The 20,005-nt window shown below is 41.1% G+C and overlaps 1 protein-coding gene and 1 pseudogene across 6 annotated transcripts in view; both read left to right on the top strand.

Moving 5' to 3' along the window:
• AGBL1 (AGBL carboxypeptidase 1) overlaps positions 1-20,005 on the top strand; it is an 867,141-nt gene that overhangs the window by 394,898 nt on the left and 452,238 nt on the right. The window lies entirely within an intron of this gene.
• Positions 9,841-12,773, top strand: LOC145530069 (inositol polyphosphate 1-phosphatase pseudogene; annotated as a pseudogene). Its single transcript, XR_014071445.1, has 2 exons — positions 9,841-9,919; positions 11,366-12,773. The product of XR_014071445.1 is annotated as an inositol polyphosphate 1-phosphatase pseudogene (transcript).

Here is a 20,005-nt window from a genome sequence, read left to right as displayed (position 1 = left end):
GATTATAGAAGTCATCATCTTTCATTGAGTTCAAAATAAAAATTTATTTTCTGCCAGTAGAGTAGAAAATGGATGTTGGAGACACACACCACACTCATCTGGTCTCCTAATTCCTCTGAGATTTTCTGAGCCTGGCATGAGTAGGAATCTCAGATTCTTCCATGTTAGATCCTTGGTCTCTTTCCATTTGCAGTGCCTTCAGTCCCATGAGTAGTCTGGTATAAAGGGAACACTAATGGAATAAAAGTGGAAAGAATGATTGGTGAATAGTAGAAAAAAATAGTACCACTTTTCTTGTTGGAAAGCAGGTTGACTGCCTCCTTATATTACCACTTTAAAAGCGAGTTCAGGACTTCCCTGGTGGTCCAGTGGTTAAGAGTCTGTGCTTCTGTTTCAGGAAGTGCAGGTTTGATCCCTGGTCAGGGAACTAAGATCCCACCTGCCATGGGGTGCAGCCAAAAAAGAGAGAGAACTGCCTCCCCCCAAAAAAGGAGTTAAATCAACCTAACAAGAAGGCTCAGCAGCCTGGCTGAAACCAGGTCAGGTCAACTAGTACGACTAGATACCAACTTGAAGAAACATGAAGATCAGGTCAGTTTTCTCTAACATTTAAAGGATGGATTTCTTTTTTAAAAGAAAGTAAAACTTCAAGAAGAAGACAACAAAATAAAAGTAATTATAATTACCTTTATATATATGTTGCTCAGTTGTGTCTGACTCCTTGTGACCCCTTGGATTGTAGCCCACCAGGCTCCTCTGTCCATGGGAATCTCTAGGCAAGAATACTGGGATGGGTTGCCATTCTCTTCTCCAGGGATATAATATCCTATATTATTCTGTATGGTAGTAAGTTGCACTTAATTGCCAGGCGTTGCACTATTCATTTGCATCAGTGTTCTGTTTTTCCCAGTAATTTTATATGAGCCACAGTCTCATTGTCTCTTTTAAGAAATGAAAACATTGAAGCAGAAAAATGTTGAAGAGTCCACCTAAGGGCATGCTAACACTACATTCCTGTTATAGTTTGATTATCCTAGGTTACAGACTATAGGAGAGTATTTAGGTTGATAGCAGACTATCATATGTAGGGTAGATATTACAAGGAAAGTGAAATTGATAAGAAAATAGCTGGGAAATTGCAGTTGATTTGCGCTAGAGGCAAATAGACATCTTGGGGTACCATTGAGCATTGTTCAGTCAAAATCTGTATGAATTAATTATATGTTACAGAATTAGTTAACCATGAGCTTATAACTTTTTTCCTCCTTGCCTTTAAAGCTTAATAAAGCTTTCTGAGTCTTATTTATTTATTTTGGTATGTAGCTTTATCTTCTTACATGCATGCATATTCAGTCCCTCAGTTGGGTCCGACTCTTTGCTAGCCCATGGCTTGTAGCCCACCAGGCTCCATGGGATTATCTAGGCAAGAAAACCAGAGTGAGTTGCCATTTCCTCCTCCGGGGGATCGATCCTCATCTAGGGATTGAACCTGCATCTCCTACATTGGCAAGTGGATCCTTTACCACTGAGCCACCTGGAAAGCTCTAGCTTTACCTTCTTAGCCTGCATACATACAATAATCATGTGAGTATAATAGGACCCTCTAATAGTGCCCACTCTGAGGAGGTGTTCTGAAGAATATCAGATCTATTGCTACTGTTTTCCCAGAAGGTTCACATTTTTGGAACTTGCTGCCAGTTCAGCAAGATGACTAGAAATTGTGTTTCTTCTGATTTTCCTCTGGTCTCATTCCATCTTGACCAGGGTGTATGTGCTCAAATCCATGAAGGAAGCAGAAGCCACAGTAGGTGCCCATGTTCATTTGTCTCTAAGATCTACTCTCTTCGGTGTTAGTTTGCCTGAAAGTAAGTAACAATGAAATCTTCATTCACTATGTTTATATCAAACCTTGAAAGTACGTTTATCAATTCTCATTCTTACACCTAATAGGGGTGAGAGTAAAGATGCGGGGATTTAAAATTGAGATCCTATGAAACTTTGCCCCAATTTAAGCCTTGATACTAGCATATAATTTTGTTTTCTTCCTTAGGAAAGCAATCCTTATGTTGGAATCAGCTTACCTAGCTATATTACGTATTGACTTGCTACATGTTTAAAATCCTAGAGGATTTCAAAATGAGGAAAGAATTTAGAATCAAAGTTTGAGCATAATTTTATGATAAAAGATTCCTGCTTCTGAAGAAGGTAGAGGAAAAAAGTCAATAGGTGGACTATTTTTGTGTGTGTCAGTGCCAGGCCAGATCAACTCAGATATAGAGGAGTGCTTACTGGGCACTCAGTTCAACTTGGTGTCCTTGTCTTGGGTGTCAGATGCAGCTGCTTACACATAAGTTGGCAAGTTGTGCATTAAGAACTATAAATGGGTGCTCATTGAACATAGAGCTTCCCAGGTATCTTCCTCGGAGACTAGGATTCAGAAGGTCTGAGATGTCATTTGGGAATTACCATGTTTAACAAATATCTTGAGTCTTCCCTGGTGGTCCAGGGATTAAGCATCCACATTGCAATGCAGGGGGTACAGGTTTGATCTCTGGTTGGAAAAGTAAGATCCCACATGCTGCAGAGCAACTAAGCCCAACCACCATAACTACTGAGCCCATGTGGCACAACTAGAGAGTCCATGAGCTGTGATGAAAGATCTTGTAAAGTGCCATGTGCTACAACTAAGACCTGATGCAGCCAAATAAATTTTAAAAAAAATTTAAAATAAATCCTAGCAGATTCTTACTATTAGAGAAGTTTGAGATATTCTGCTGAGAGAGGGAAGTTGTAGGCTATCAGAATTAGTTGAACTACCCTGCAGTTTTTCCTTGCTACTTCCCCTAGATTTCCTGATTCCTTACTATTAGTTCTGCATCACTGACTCTTTAGCTCAGCTCTGCCTTCACTGGACTCAATACTGTAGGTATTCAACAACAGGGAACAACGACAGAAGCAAGGAAATGCGAAATGGAATACAGCTTTTCTGGTAGCAGCATTGAAAGCCACTGACCTAAAGGAAGGAAGGTTCCCCACGTAGCTCAGTGGTAAGGAATCTGCCTGCTAATGCAGGAGATGCAGGAGACACAGGTTAGATGCCTGGGTCAGGAATATGCCCTGGAGGAGGAAATGACAATCCATTCCAGCATTCTTGCCTGGAAAACCCCATGGATAGAGGAACCATGTTCAGTGGGCTTATAGTCCAGTTCAGTTCAGTTCCGTCGCTCAGTAGTGTCTGACTCTTCACGACCCCATGGACCACAGCACGCCAGGCCTCCCTGTCCATCACCAACTCCTGGAGTCTACCTAAACTCATCTCCATTGAGTCAGTGATTTCATCCAACCATCTCATGCTCTGTCGTCCCCTTCTACTCCTACCTTCAATCTTTCCCAGCATCAGGGTCTTTTCAAATGAGTCAGCTCTTTGCATCAGGTGGCCCAAAGTATTGGAGTTTCAGCTTCAACATCAGTCCTTCCAATGAACACTCAGGACTGATCTCCTTTAGGATGGACTGGTTGGATCTCCTTGCAGTCCAAGGGACTCTCAAGAGTTTTCTCCAACACCACAGCTTTCTTTATAGTCCATCTCTCACATCCATACATGACTACTGGAAAAACCATAGCCTTGACAAGATGGACCTTTGTTGGTAAAGTATTGTCTCTACTTATAGTCCATGGGGTCACAAAGAGTCCAAAACGACTGAGTGACTGAGCACCGCTTCACTGGGCTCCTAGCATCTCCTGGAGCCCACCATCCTGTCTCTTATATCATAGCCCTTTGCTATTTCTCCTACTAACTCTGAACTTTATCTCTGTCATTGTGACCTGTGTGAGAAATTTGGTGGTTTAGTGTCCAAACAAACCATTTCCTGCCCCAAAGGTTAAAGGATGTTATGATCTTATTTTCTCATTGGTTGGTTTTTGGATACTTATTCTAGGTAAATGCATTCTAGGTCAGAGGACCTCAATCTTACATGGAGTTCCCTGGAGAATTTTACAGATCACACCTCTCCTCTTTTTAAAGGCTCTGGGAACCTTTAATGTGTCTGCAGAGTAGAAACCCGCTGCCCTAGGAAGACTTCTGACCGCTGCACTGGTCCACAGGGGAGTGGAACTGGGTTTGTAATGTACTTCGCTTTCACAGTTCAGTTCAGTCGCTCAGTCATGTCCGACTCTTTGTGACCCCATGAATTGCAGCACGCCAGGCCTCCCTGTCCATCACCAACTCCTGGAGTCTACCCAAACCCATGTCCATCGAGTCAGTGATGCCATCCAACCATCTCATCCTCTGTCATCCCCTTCTCCTCCCGCCCCCAATCCTACCCAGCATTAGAGTCTTTTCCAATGAGTCAACTCTTCGCATGAGGTGGCCAAAGTATTGGAGTTTCAGCTTCAACATCAGTACTTCCAATGAACACCCAGGACTGATCTCCTTTAGGATGGACTGGTTGGATCTCCTTGCAGTCCAAGGGACTCTCAAGAGTCTTTTTCAACACCACAGTTCAAAAGCATCAATTCTGCAGCACTCAGCTTTCTTCACTGTCCAACTCTCACATCCATACATGACCACTGGAAAAACCATAGCCTTGACTAGACGAACTTTTGTGGGCAAACTAATGTCTCTGCTTTTAAATATGTTATCTAGGTTGGCCATAACCTTCCTTCCAAGGAGTAAGTGTCTTTTAATTTCATGGCTACAGTAGGAGCTTCTAAAGGAATCAACCACAGTAGCATCTTGCTCAAACTCTCTTTTCTTTTTAAAAAATATTTATTTGTTTGTAGCAGGTCTTAGTTGTGGCATGCGGGATCCTTAGTTGCAGTATGGGGGATCTAGTTCCCTGAGCAGGAGTTGAACTGTGGGCACCCTGCATTGAGAATGCAGTCTTGGCCACTGGACCACCAAGGAAGTCCCCCAAACTCTCTTTTCTAGAAGAGAAGAATTTGCAATGAACTCTGTTTATGCCTAGCCACATTCCTCCCCCAAGCCCCATCTGAGAAGAACTTGTTACAATATTTGGTGTTTATATAGTAGTTGTCTCCCTGGAGCAGACGTACCATGCACATTTGTTTTAAGATCTCATTAATTCTCAGAGATTTTTTTATTTAGGATTTCACAGGAGTATCACACCAATATGTAAATGTCAAAACATTATTTAAAAAATATATATATATATATATATGTGCCGTATGATTTTTTAACTTAATATTTACATCACATAACCATTCATGCATACATGTTTGTCTCTATGTATATAGAAACATAAACTATATATGTCATATATTAAACACAACCCCACCACCACCAGTGTGCTTGTATTTATCAACGGTGCTTTTCAAAGCCTTCTTTGAATCTTTAGTGGCCCATTTTTTCTTTCCCTTTCCCTTTGCAGGAGTTTTCATCTCTCTTTATTACTGAAATTCCCATGGTGACACTTCTGGGTAGCTCACTCACGGTGACTGCTTATTTCTCATATGCTCCGGGTGGCAAAGTTGTCGCATAGTGATCAAACGATTGCAGCATCCATTGCTTGAAATCTCGCACAGTCCCTCCCTGCTTTATTCAGTCCATACAAAGTATTTCCTGTCTGGGATTCCTTTTTTTTGAAAAAACTTTTTATTCTGTATTAGAGTATAGCTGATTAACCTTGTTGTGATAGTTTCAGGTGCACAGCAGAGCGACTCTGCCTTACATACACATGTATCCATTCTCCCCCAAACTCCCCTCCCATCCAGGCTTTCACATAACACTGAGCAGAGTTACCTGGGCTATACAGGTAAGTCCTTGTTGGTTATCTATTTTAAATATATTGATAGCAGTATGTGCATGTCCATGGGCTGCCCAGCTGGCTCAGATGGTAAAGAATCCACCTGCAGTGCAGGAGACATGCGTTTGATCCCTGGGTTGAGAAGATCCTTAGAGAAGGGAATGGCTACTCACTCCAGTATTCTTGCCTGGAGAATTCCATGGACAGAGGAGCCTGGTGGGCTACAGCCCATGGAGTCACAAAGAGTCGGACATGACTGAAGCAACTAACACTTTACTTCATACATGTCCATCCCGAACTCCCTAACTATCCTCCCCCGCCCCATCCTTCCCCTCAGCAACCATAAGTTTGTTCTGTAAGTCTGTGGGTCTCTTTCTGTTTTGTAAGTTCATTCGTATCATTTCCTTTTAGATTCTGCTTGTAAGTGATGTCACACAGTATTTCTCTGTGTGACTTACTTCACTCAACATGAAAATCTTTAGGCCCATCCATGTTGCTGTAAATGGCATTACTTCATTCCTTTTCATGAATGAGTGATAGTCTGCTACTGCAAGTTCTTTAAGCATCCCTCTGTCGAAGGACACTTAGGTTGCTTCCAAGTCTTGGCTGTTGTGAACAGTGCTGCAATGAACATTGGGATGCATGTATCCTTTCAGATAATGTTATGCCCAGGAGTGGGATTCCTTTCCTTTAGTCAACTGTCTGCAAAACCTGAGCTGCTCCATCAGTTGAAAAATAGATATTGGTAGCCCTCATTGCCAGGTTCTATTTCAAAAGGCAGTGCCACATAAGAGTTGAGAATATAGAATATAACAAGGGGTCAGACTGATCTGGGTTCAACTTCTACCATTTTCTAAGTATATGGTCATCCTGAGCCCCTTCTGTTGGATGGCTGTGAGGCTGAGTTCAGATCATCATGCATTGTGTGGAGTGCAGTGTCTCTGATGCATGATAGGTGATCAATAGGTGTTGACATTCTTATTATCATCATTGATTCTGCCAGGCCTTGAAGTTTCAGATCAAATTTTTCCTCTTTTTTAAGGTCTTCTTTGACTACACAGGGAAACCTCATGACTTGTCTCCTTATTGTATCATTTTCACTTGTTTATGCCCCCTTTATGAGTATTCCTTGTTTTCTGTTTTTTTTTTTTTGGTAGCATTTCTCTTCCCACCTAGACTCTAAACTCTTGAGGTTAAGGATGTGACTTAAATCATTGTATCTCTACAGCCAGACACACAAGTGTATCATGAGCATATGGGGACAGGCATGGAACTTGCTACCTACAAATACTTTGATTAAAAACTGCTTGTGAATTTCTTCACTGGCTGGGTGGGAAGAAAGCACTAGACAAGGCATTCAAAGCCTTGGTCACCTTTTTCTAACTAGTCCTCAATTGGACCTTTACATGAACCTTGTTAGATCTGGCTTTTTGAATGGAAAGCTAAAAACTCTGTTCATTGCAAATATTTTGACAAGGTAAAGCTCAAACTGCTGATTTCCTCTAGATGATAAGGAACACATTAAGCAGAGGATGCAGTTTCTCAGATTCCATTGCTAGAATCCGCACTCCAGTCACATGGCTTCTCTGCTTCGGTTCAGGTTAATTCAAGGGCAGGTCACTTGCCCACAGAGGGACTTGAAACCTTGTATGGACATCACTGCAGGTTTCCTGTTCTTTCTCCACTAAGGAGACAATCATTTCATGTGCTTGTGAAAAGTTTTAAACCATCTCATTATCAGTCTTTGCAAGCCCTTTAATGGCACAGCTTCCATTGTGATTGGGTCTGAATTGGGCTGAAACTCTCACCAATAAGACTCCTGTTCTTATTTCTTCTAAATTGCAGGTTCATGTTTATGGCCATTCCTGTCATCACCAAGGAATCGTGAGCAGAGTTTTCAAATTCCTTAGCTAATATTTCAGTGATTAGGGTTATTAAAAGAGTGTTATGTTCAATGAATGTGAGAGGGGCATGGGAGAATTAAGAGAGATGAATGATCCATCTTGACACTGAATGGGAACAGAATTTTCTGTCTCCCCTCTGTGAATGTAATTTGCCTAAATGAAGCAAGGAAAGTCAAGTGGATTGTGATTGATATTTTTAAATCACGTTTCCAATCTTTGATGAGGTCAGAGGGTTACAAGATGGTGGCCTCTCTGCATAAACTTTGCATCTTCAGGGCATCCTTTCACTTCTCTTTTAACAAGTAGAATATGGAGGGAATTGAGGAGCATTTGAAGGGTAATATAATCTGTTGAGAGCTTCCTAGGTGATGCTAGTGGTAAAGAACCACCTGCCAGTGCAGTAGATGTAAGAGACACAGGTTCAATCCCTGGGTCAGAAAGATCCCCTGAAGGAGGGCATGGTAATCCACTCCAGTATTCTTGCCTGGAGAATCGTATCATGGACAGAGGAACCTGGTGGGCTACAGTCCATAGGGTCACAAAGAGTCGGACATGACTGAAGCAACTTAGCATGCATATATTATGTTGAATGGTGATTCCCCCCAAAAGAGATATGTGTATGTCTTAACCTTCAGAACTTGTGAATGTTTGGAAAGAGGGTCTTTGTAGATATAAGTAAGAATCTGGAGATGAGATCATATTGGATTATGATTTCAAGGAGAGCCAGGAGTTACCAGAAGCTGGAAGAGGCAAGGAGGGCTTTTACCCCAGAACCTCTGGAAGGAACACAGCTCTGCCCACCTTGATTTTTGCATCATGACCTCCAGAATGGCAAGAGAATAAACTTCTGTTGTTTTAAGTAACCCAGTTCATGATTTTTTATGGCAGCCCCAGGAGATGAATACAGTTGACTAGGATTTATATCAGTGTTTGTGTTCAGTTGCTCAGTCGTGCCTGCCTCTGCAGCCTCATGGACTGTAGCCTGCCAGGCTCCTCTGCCCACAGAATTTCCCAGGCAAAAATACTGGAGTGGGTTGCCACTTCCTACTCAAGGGGATTCTTCCCAACCCAAGGATAGAACCTGCATCTCTTAAGTTTCTTGCACTGGCAGGCAGGTTCTTTACCACTAACTCTACCTTGGAAGCTTAGAATTTATATCAGGGAGGCAGATTAAAAGACCTAGTCAAGGTGTAAGTTTTCTTACTGCTTATTAGGTTGTATGGCATTGGACAAAGATATTCTCCAATATCTGATTGGTTGGTTCATTTATAGATTCATTTTTTCATCATCATGTACTCAGTAATCTATTCAGTAAATACATTCTGACTTTATTTTGTGCTCCAGCTGCTGTGGTAGACATTTTGATAACTAGATGTATTTCCAACATTAAAAAAATTTACACTTAATGAAGAGACCAGTTATTACAGTATGTGTTTGTTAAATTTTCTTTATCTGATTGTAAATATTCTAATGGGAAAAATGCTAATTGGAGAACATTTAGAAAATATAGATAGGAAAAAATAAAAGTAACCCATTATTCCAACACCAAGGAATTAATCATAGTTAATATTTTTATAGATTTACTTCCACCCATTTTATAAATATGTGCATGCTAAGTCACTTCGGTAGTATCTGACTCTTTGTGACCCTATGGACAGTAGCCCACCAGGCTCCTCTGTCCGTGCTATTCTCCAGGAAGAATACTGAAGTGGGTTGCCATGCCCTCCTTCAGGGGATCTTCCCGACCCAGGGATCGAACCCATCTCTTGTGTCTCCTGCATTGGCAGGTGGGTTCTTTACCACTGGAAGCAAATATATATAATATTGAATTTTGCAATATTGTGATACATATATTTGCTTCCTTGCTTTTTGTAAAAAATAAAAGAACATGTATATAATTTGTGTTGCTGTTTCTTTTCCTCATGCCAAAACTGTTCTTCTGAGACATCATTTTTAATGACCCAATAGTAAATATTTTGTCACAAAGATGGAAAATAATTTATTTGCTATGGTCGGAACTTCAGTTATTTCCGTGAATGCTATTGTTTGTCAATCTTTGCTCATATCATTGATTATTACCTAAGGATTAACTCCCATAATGGAACTGCTGGGTCAAGCCTCTTAACATTTTTCTCTCTTGTACTAAGTTGTGCCAAATTATGCTTAGAGACATGTCCCAACTTGCACTTTTACTTGAAGTTTGTGACAGTGCCCATGTCCTGAGCGTCTGTTCTGAAAGTCATGAGGAAGGTTGTGTGTTGCCAACATTCAAAGTTGTTTTCCTCTTTGAATGTTTATGTCAGACTTCAGGTTGGTGGTCCTCATTATCAGGCTAACGTACGTTTAAAAAGAAAAATCTCATTAACAGAACTTGTGGCAGAAATGATTACTGAAATTCTGTTAAACATTCATTAAGCACCTATGATAAGCATGAGACTTTTGTTACGTCTGGTACTGTGCAAAGATAAATGAGATGTGATTCGTTGAAAGAGCACATAGTATTATAGCGGGATAAAACTTATGCATACCTATGAAGACGTATATGGCCTATGAATATATGACAAAGAAGAAGGCAGTATATACACTCATATGGACTCAAGAAAAAGGGGTGATGGAGTCAAATTTTCTTGGAAGATATGACATGCAGATGAGCCACCAAAGCAAGGCAGGATTTTAAAAGATGGAGATTATAAGGCCATAAGAACAGCATGAACAAAAGTCTTAAAAGGCTAGGGATATTTAAGGAATGGTAAGTAGTCCAGCCTAGTTGGAGCCTAGAAAGAATGTGATGGACTTTGACCAACATTTAAACCAACTTTGAAACTTATTCTATTGGCAAAATTACTGTCTGGGTATTCTTGTTTGTTTTTTCCCCTGCCATTAATAATCCTAGAGACTGTTTTCAGTGGATAGGATTTATCAGTCTTAAGGGAGGGATATTATGGAATATGAAGAGGAAGAAAGACAAGTATGATTTTTTTTTAATTGAAATGAAATGGACATAACAGCTGAACGACAAAGGAAGAAAGAAAAAGCCATTCTCCTATCTTGGTCCTTTGACACATTTAGAAAACTTTTTGATAGTTTTGTGATAATCATCCTTATTAAGTACTTACTATGTGTTTGACACATTTTTAGCCATTAACTGAATGTTTATAGCAAGTCAGGCAGATATTTTAAACCACATTTATGTGTAAGAAAGCCAAAGTCTAGTAAGGTCATGTGCCTAGTCCAAGATCACCCCATCTGTAAATTACAGCACTGGGAATAAAACTTACATCCATTGTTTCCAGATCCTATGGTATTAGTACTCCCCTACACTGTATGTATAGGCCTCCATGGGTGGGACTTTCTTGGTTCTCCTATTAACTCATATCTCTGCATCCCCAGGGATGGAGAACTTGGGTTATCATATGCAATGAATATCCAGTCGGTTATCTGTTTTCATATTATTTTCTCTAGATCTTGTCAAACCACATCAAAACTACAGATCTTATGGTGGGGTTACATCCTGATAAACCCATCTTAGTTGAAAGTATAGTTTAGTCAAAAATGGACTTGAGGTCCACAGAGGAAAGGCCATCTGCAAGCCGAGGAGAGAGGCTTCAGGAGAAAACAACCCTGCTGACACGTTGGTATTGGACTTACAGTCTCCAGAACTCTGACAGTCCAGAGGGTGGGTGCTGGTTCCACTAGCTGCTGAAACTAAAAAGCCAGGTTCAGAAACGTCAGATATCCTCTGGGAGCTGCTCTGAGTTTCTGAGAAAGCTGCCAACATTGCCCAGGTATGCAGGCAGCAGGAAGCCCTCTTCCAGCTGCTGATAGAAGAAAAGAAAGAGGCAGAAAAGAACAAGATTTGCAGTTGATTTCTAAACCCTGGCTGATGTACTGAAACAGGAAGTTATCAAACAGAATATGGAGAACAAGTTTTTAGGCTTGGGGAAAAATTTTTTGGGAAAAGTATCCAATGAATTTGCTAATGATTTCGGGGAAAAGATTGTCATGAGACTGAGTCCAACAGAGGAAGAACCAGTAGATCTTCTCAGCAAAGTCCTTAATGGTAATAATCTGAGGCCTTAGCCAAGGTTGTCCACCAGAACATTGTCTTCAGTGACCCAGCTCTGGATTCAATAGAGATGAACATTCTGCAGGACATCTTGAGAATCTGGGTGGATCCTATAGATTCAACTTATCAGTATATAAAAGGTTCTGCTGGCATTAAACCCAACCAAGGAACCTTGCCCAGAGGATTTCAGTGGGTCACTGTTTTAACTGGTGTCTACGACATACAGACAGTGGTGCCTCTCATGGGAGTCATCAACCAACCTTTTGTATCACAAGACCTAAACACTCTCAGGTGGAAAGGACAGTGCTACTGAGGCCTTTCTTACATGGGGACTAACATCCATTCCCTTCTGCCTCCCATCTTTACAAGAAACGACAGTGAAAGGCAGAGCCAAGTGACCCCAAACCCCAGGTCCGAATGCTCCCTCCTGTTCTCAGCTCTCATTAGCACCAGTGAAAAGGAGACCATCAAGGGTGCACTATCACGTGTGTGTGGAAAGTGCATATTCCGGGCAGCTGGGGCTGGTCCCAAGAGCCTCTGTGTGGTCCTCGCCTTGTTGACATTTACATCTTCTCAGAAGATACCACGTTCAGGCGGTACCCTTGTGCTTCCCATGCTGTCCTCAGGGCTGTGGGTTGGGGAGTAGTGGACTTAAAGGAATCCCTGGAAAGGAACCCTGACACGGGGCTTGACTTGCCACGGTTGGTGTGTCACGTGGGAAACGAAGGCGCTGCTGGAGTGGATCAGTGGGCCAACAAGGGAGGACTCATCGCGTACAGATCAAAGCAGCAGCTGGAGACATTCCTGAGCCTCCTGCTCCAACACCTGGCCCCTGTGGATACATATACATAGATAAGTGCTGCCCTCGTGGGCTCAACAACCCAACTGTGAACCTCTTTTCCACATCTCTGTCTTTTGAAGACAGCTTTGTCCTATTGATGGTCAATACTCACTTTCCTCTTTTGGGGAGCATTTTTCCATTATGTGTTCACAATGCTAATGTTAATAAATGAATGATATTCATGCAGCAAAAAAAAAGGACTTAACACCCCTGAGTTACTGAACATTATAGCTTAGCATAGCCTAACCTCCAAAGTGCTCAGAACACTTACATTAGCACACATTTGGGCAAAATCATTTAACACAAAGACTATTTTACAATAAAGTATGGATAGCTCATGTAATTAATTGAATATTGTACAACTGTACTGGTTGTATGGGTACAGCATGGTTGTAAATATATCAGTTGTTTACCCTTATGATCACCTGGTTGACTGGGGGCTGTAGCTCATTGCCTCTGACCAGCCTCTTGGGAGAGCATCATACTGCAAGAAAAGATCACATTTTGAAATTTGCAATACCTTTCCTAATGAATGTATATTGCTTTCATACCATCATAAAGTCAAAATATCAGAAGCTGAATTATCATTAAATTGGGGACCGCTTGTAGATGGAAATTCAGTGGCCATCTGGTTCAGTGCCTACTCTACTGAAATTCCCATTGGGTATCTCAGATAGGTATTTTCTGCTTCAAAACTTTACTGCATGACACTGGAATGACATTTAATGTAGTTGAGAAGTGGAATGAAAGATGTAAAGTCACGTTTACTTCTAGAGAGATTAAACATTGAATAGAAAAAGTAACGTTTGGATGCTGCTAGAGATACGTCCAAGAGTCTTCTCTGTTGACTTCAGTCTTACCTGCCTTTCATTATGCAGAAATTCCCGTGCTAACAAGAAAGAAGAGATGTCTTCCTGACCCATAACTGTGATGAGTTAACCTACTTTGGTAATATATTTATAATCGTTTTGAGCTCCTTGGAGGAAAGATGAAATATGAATATAAAATAATAACAGAACTAACCTTCAAGCACTTCCTGAATGCCCAGATGTGGTTTGAAGCTTAATGAATTTGTGTTAGTAAAATATTCTGAGATCTCAGTTGAGGGGAGCTTGAGAACACAAATGGTTATTAATTATTATTATTATCAACTCCTGCCCAGAGTCATGGAGAGTGATGATCCCTGCCAGGTTTTATCCCCAAGAGTATGGCTGAAGGTGTCAGTCCAGGACACAATAAATGTTTAACCCCTTAGAAGGATTTTTAAAAAAATTATTATTATCCATAATCTAGTCTGAATGAACTACTTCTTCCCCTTGCTGTTTCATCTGGTGATTCTTGGTATTTATAATGGGAACAAACTACATTAAAACCCAGGCTTGACTCTTTGTGTTTTGTATCGGGTAGCAGTGCAAAGAAACTCCATGGATTTTTATTTGCTCTGTAATATGAGAAGAGCGAAAAGGGCAAAAGAGTTTTATCTAAGGAATACTTTTTGTACCTTGTGTCATATGGACCAGCTCTTGCCACCCAGGACATTTGTTCTAGGTCTATTAACCAGTCCACCTTGACCAGATATATGTATATATATATTTTTAATCAGCGATCTGGTCTTAACCACTCCACAAAGCTTCAGCAGCCAAGCCAAAATTTGTTTCCTCAGTTTCATGGTTGCCCCAAGGAGGCACAGGGGAAGAAGTTGGTGGCTGACTAATTCTGCCTCAATCACTGTCTATTGTCACTGACCAAGAAGCACAATGGCAAGATTTGGGCAGATGGAATGGTTCCAGTACATCTCCAAAGTGATTACAGCAAAGTTTCATTGGTTTTCCAGATACAAACATTTTGCTGTTAAAATAAACAAACTTCTGCATCCCTACAATTATCGCTTATCCCTGCAGATGCAGCTTAAATGAATCCCAGCTCATCTCGAATGCTGTGATGATGTCTCCAAATGAAGCTTATTGCTATTTTAGCCAGAGAAGGAGCAGTAGGCATTCAGCTGAACATTATTGTGACAACGGTCCTCCTCGTTTTTCGGTAGAAGTTTGAAGGACATTTCCAATCAGGTTAACGAGGACCTGCTGATTCAGGGCTGAAATGGGTTTGCTTACATCTTTTTACTTACCAACCCATTGAAAGCCATTCTCCTTTATCTGCCAGCCAATCACAGCCTGCCGCTGTAACATCTGGCTTGAGCAGCTGCCAGGAGAGGAAGCACTCTTTCTGTCCCCTTCAGCAAGTAGCAAGGGTGTGTAATTGAGAACCTGTAATTGCAAGAATGCACAGACTTTGGCAGAAATCATGAAGGTGAGAAGAGAGAGGAGATGGAACTGCAAGAGGAGCCTCTGTGTAACTTCCAAGGGAGTCCAAGGTGGAAAGAACCACACAGGGGAGAGAAGTGATTCATTTTAATCTGTGCATCTCTACAGAAGTCATTGTTAACATGTATCCAATGATGCCTGTGCCACATTCTTTTTTATATTAGCATTTTTTAAATTTATTCTTAATTGGAGGATAATTGCTTTACAATATTCTCTTGGTCTCTACCGTATATAGCCATGAATCAGCCATAGGTATACATATGTCCCCTCCCTCTTGAACCTTTCTCCTACCTCATCCCACCCCTCTAGGTTGTCACAGAGCACTGGATTTGAGCTTCTTGCATCATAACAGCAAATTCCTACTGGTTATCTATTTTACATATGGTGATATATAGATTTTCATGCTATTCTCTCAATTGTCCCACTCTCCCCTCCCCCCACTGTGTCCACAAGTCTATTCTCTATGTCTGCATCTCCACTGAGATTGTTGTTCAGTTGCCAACTCGTGTCTAACTCTTTGCAGCGCCATGGACTGCAGCATGCCAGGCTTCTGTATCCCTCACCAGCTCCCAGAGTTTGCCCGGAAACTTCATGTCCATTGCATTGGGGATGCCATTCAACCATCTCATCCTCTGTAACCCTCTTCTCCTTCTGCATTCAGTCTTTCCCAGCATCAGGATCTTTTCCAATGAGTTGACTATTTGCATCAGGTGACCAAAGTATTGGAGGTTCAGCATCGGTCCTTCCATTGAGTATTCAGGGTTGATTTCCTTTAAGATTGACTGGTATGATCTCCTTGCTGTCCAGTGGACTCTCAAGAGTCTTCTACAGCACCATGGTTCAAAATTATCAATTCTTCAGCACTCTTACTTCTTTATGGTCCAGCTCTCACAATCGTATGTGACTACTGGGAAGACCATAGCCTTGACTATATGGACCTTTGTCAGCAAAGTGATGACTTTGCTTTTTAACACACTGTCTAAGTTTGTCATAGCTTTCCTGCCAAGAAGCAATCGTATTCTGATTTCATGGCTGCAGTCACCATCCACAGTGATTTTAGAGCACAAGAAGAGGAAGTCTGTCACTGCTTCCACCTTTTCCCCTTCTATTTGCATGAAGTGATGGGGCCGGATGCCATGATCTTAGTTTTTCTTAGTATTTAGTTTTAATCTGGCTTCACTGAGTTATGCAAGCCCCTTTGCCATGACAAGGCAGTGATCTATGAAGGGGGCATCTCCATTACTGACCTCTGAGTACCTTCAGCAGTACCATCTTTCTAGATTCCACATGTATACATTAATAGAGCCACTTTCTGATTAGACAAAAGTTAGGAAATGATATTTTCCCAAATTGAAAATGCAAGGAATCATTCACGAATCTGGGAGACACTGTGTTGATTCTATGACTAAGTGTCCTCTGAGTCCAAATTTATTCTTAAGGAGGCATGTGGCAAGTTAGGGTGGAAACTGATTTGCTTCTGCATTTCTGGGAAAGCTGCCTCCCCATGGCATACTGATATGCTATTGCCTGAGTGGGAGACACATTGAAAAAATAGCCTATTATCAACTTATTCTGTATCTTGTCAAGCACTTTTTAAGCTTTTCTCTCTTCTTTTGGGGTCTATTTCCTACAGACTCTATGACTGTGCTACTCAGTCAAAAGTACACTATAAAATTGCTCTGAGAACGTTTTCAAAGCTTCCCATGAGATCAGATAAGAATTAGTGGAGGTAATTGAAAAAGTTTGAGACGTTTCCTAGGTTCTAATCTGCCTTCCCTTCTCTGCACCCCTACACCTCTTTTAGAACCAGCGTGCCTGTGTGTTTCCTCCTGCTTATGACTTGCAAAAGCTCTTGGGCAACAAACTTTGAACCTCAGGGATCTCTGAGAGCTCCTGGCAGAGAACAGAGCACAGGTGAGGCCACGTGCAGAGTCACAGGCAAAGCGGACTGTGCCAAGTACAACAGTCAAAGTGTCCTGAGCGAGGTGCTGGCTAATATATTGGTGATCCTGCCAAACTCTTGATTGGGCCTGATGACAGCATGTGCAGGATAAGGACAAGAAAACAATCTTATTCTAGAAAACTGAGATTGTAGTTTAGCATTTCATGGTACGTTGTTTTTTTTGTTTGTTTGTTTGTTTTAATATTTATGTATTTGGCTGTGCCAGATCTTAGTTGCAGCATGTGTCATCTTTGATCATTGTGACATGTGGGATCTTTAGTTGCGTCTTGTAGGATTTATTTCCATGGCCAGGGATTGAACCAGGGTCCCCTGCATTGGGAGTGCAGTCTTAGCCAGTGGGCCACCTGGGGAGTCTCATGGTACATTAAGAAAAAATGTTTTTAATTGGAGGATAATTGCTTTACAATGTTGTGTTGGTTACAGTAATGTGAATCAGCTATGAGTATACACATATGCCCTCCCTCTCTCCCCTCTATCTCACCCCCATGTCATCCCTGAGCACCAGGCAGGCTCCCTGCGTTATACGGCAACTTCCTACTAGCTATCTATTTTATACATGGTAATGTATATATTTCAGTGCTACTTTCTCAGTTCGTCCCACCCTCTCCTTCCTCTGCTGTGTCCCCGGGCCCGTTCTCTATGTCCGTTCTCTATTCCTGCTCTGCAAGTAGGTTCATAAATTCTGGTTGTATCACCTCGTAGCTGGGTTACTTTGGGCATGTTGTTTACACCATCTGTGCCTCAGTGTTCTATTTGAGAATATTGAAAAAAAATTAAGTCATTATCTTCAAGCATAGTTGTGAGGATTTAAAGAGGAAAATCCGTGGGAATTCCCTGGCAGTCCAGTGGTTAGGGTTCTGCACTTTCTCGATAAAGGTCCCTGGTTTGATCCCTGGTCGGGGAACTAGGGTCCCACAAGCCTTGTGATGTGGCAAAACAAAACAAAACAAAAAACAACAACAACAGCAACAAAAGAAGAGAGAGAGAGAAATCCATGTAACCTGGAGTGTTAGACAAGCATCAATCAGGTATCTGTATTCAAGGCACTGTAGAGCCGTGGTATAAGTATAGAGATAAAATCTAATCTCTACCTGTGTAAAGTGACAAGTCAGGAGTCTTAACTTGAGGTTTGTGGACCCTCCATGCTGCGTAATAGACACCAGTTCTCTGAAAATAGTGCCTGACATGTAAGAAGTATTCAATTACTGTTTATTGTTTGTGAACAGTTGATACTTAAAAAATATAATTCTTAGTCTCTTAATGTGCAAGTGCTAAAAAACCTGGTTTTTAAGTTTAGATTTTTAATTTTATTTCCAAGCACAATTTTTTTCTGTCCTTCATTCCGCTCTGTAAAACTTCCATCACATTTTTTATGGAATCATCTATTTTCCCATCATTTCTATGTAACTCTGTCTTGGTTCTTGGTTCTCTGTTTCATTCTTCTCTACTACTTTGCCAAAGATGGTCTATAATTTGCTGTTTTGAGTGAAGATGTTTGCAACTTTCAGGTGCAAACGGAAGTGTAAGAGTTTGTCTTTGAGTGACCGTGAAAGTTATATGGTGTCCTTTCGGTCATCTTCCTGAAGTCACAGATTTTGCTCTTTAATACTTGACATTCATTTTCATGCACGATCATACAAGCAATTCACAAATATATGTGTCATTTTTAATAACCTATTACAATGCATGAACAAGAAACATATTATTATTATTTTTTACACCACCAGGTCTTAAATAAGTGGTCCCTAATTTCTTCTGGATCTTGAACTTCTTTGAGGGTCTGATGAAATCAATTATATCACCCAAGAAAAACACATATACACAAGCATTTTTATACAAAAATTTCTGGTGTCTATTGTCCAACATGGAGGGTCCATAAAACTCAAGTTAAGAACTCCTGACATGTCACTTTTCTCTGGTAGAGATTAGATCTTGTCTCTATACTTATATCACAGCTCTACAGTGTCTGGCATGTAGCTACCTGATTGATGCTTATCTATTTGAACTTGACTTCTATGAAGGTGACTTCAAAGGTCTGTCTTCAGCTAGGGGCTTTATCTTAAGTGCCAGATACATACACCCAACTATCTTTCCACCTCAACCCAGTTCTCTACCTCAAAATATCTAAAATGTTAATCAGCTTTCTCTGTGAGAGTATGGATTTGGAGACAAAAATCAATCCAACTCACTCAGCTGAGGGCTTCCCTGCTGGCTCAGCAGTAAAGAATCTGCATGCAATACAGGAGACATGTGTTCAATCCCTGGGTAAGGAAGATCCCCTGGAGAAGGAAATGGCAACTTACTCCAGTATTCTTGCCTGGGAAATCCCATGGACAGAGGAGCATGGTGGGCTATAGTCCGTGGGGTCACAAACAACAACAAGAACAAATACAGGATAGCATTTGCAAAATGCCTTGTTCCACATGGCCACTGCAGAATATGTTCACCTCTCCTGTTGGTATTAGCCTATATCTATGACTCTAAGTTGGAAACCTTTGTATCATTTTTCAACTCCTTCTCTCCACTACCCTTATTTTAATTAATTACCAGATCTTAGTGTTTTTACCTCTTTAATACCCTTTGTTTCATTTTCACTCTGGCCTGGTGTAAATTTTCACCATCTCTTGCTTAAATTTTAATACCAGTCTACTAATCAGCCAGGTTCTATTTCCCTCTGGTTTTCCATTCTGTCTTTCTACCAGAAGTTATTTTCCTTTGATCCTAAAGCACAGATATGAATGTGTTACTCCCTTGTTTAATGGTCATCAAGCCCCAGGTTTAGTATAAATATTCATGAGCCCAACTCAGACCTATTGAAAGAATCTGAATCCCAGAACTCTGTATAATTAACAAGGTCCCTAGGTAGTTTTGTATATCCTCAGATTGGGAAGTGCTGGCCTAACCCAGTGTTTCTCACTTTCCCTCAGATTCCTCAGTAGCATTTCTTCAAATGTAAATTCCTGGGCTTCCTCCCAAAGGCAGGATTCAGGTGATTTGAGACAAGTCTGGGGACCTGCATAGTAACTCCTTCCCCAAGTGTCTCTGATGCAGGTGGTCTATGCAGCAGTCTCCAACCTTTTTGGCATCAGAGACCAGTTTCATGGTAGACAGTTTTTCCTTGGATCAGGGTAGGGGCGATGGT

The sequence above is a fragment of the Giraffa tippelskirchi genome, chromosome 12, assembly GCF_054371585.1.
Source record: "Giraffa tippelskirchi isolate mGirTip1 chromosome 12, T2T-mGirTip1v1.2.pri, whole genome shotgun sequence".
In the NCBI taxonomy this organism is placed as follows: Eukaryota; Metazoa; Chordata; class Mammalia; order Artiodactyla; family Giraffidae; genus Giraffa; species Giraffa tippelskirchi.
The sequence above is the reverse complement of the archived record's forward strand: the minus strand, read 5'-3'. Positions and strand labels throughout refer to the sequence as shown.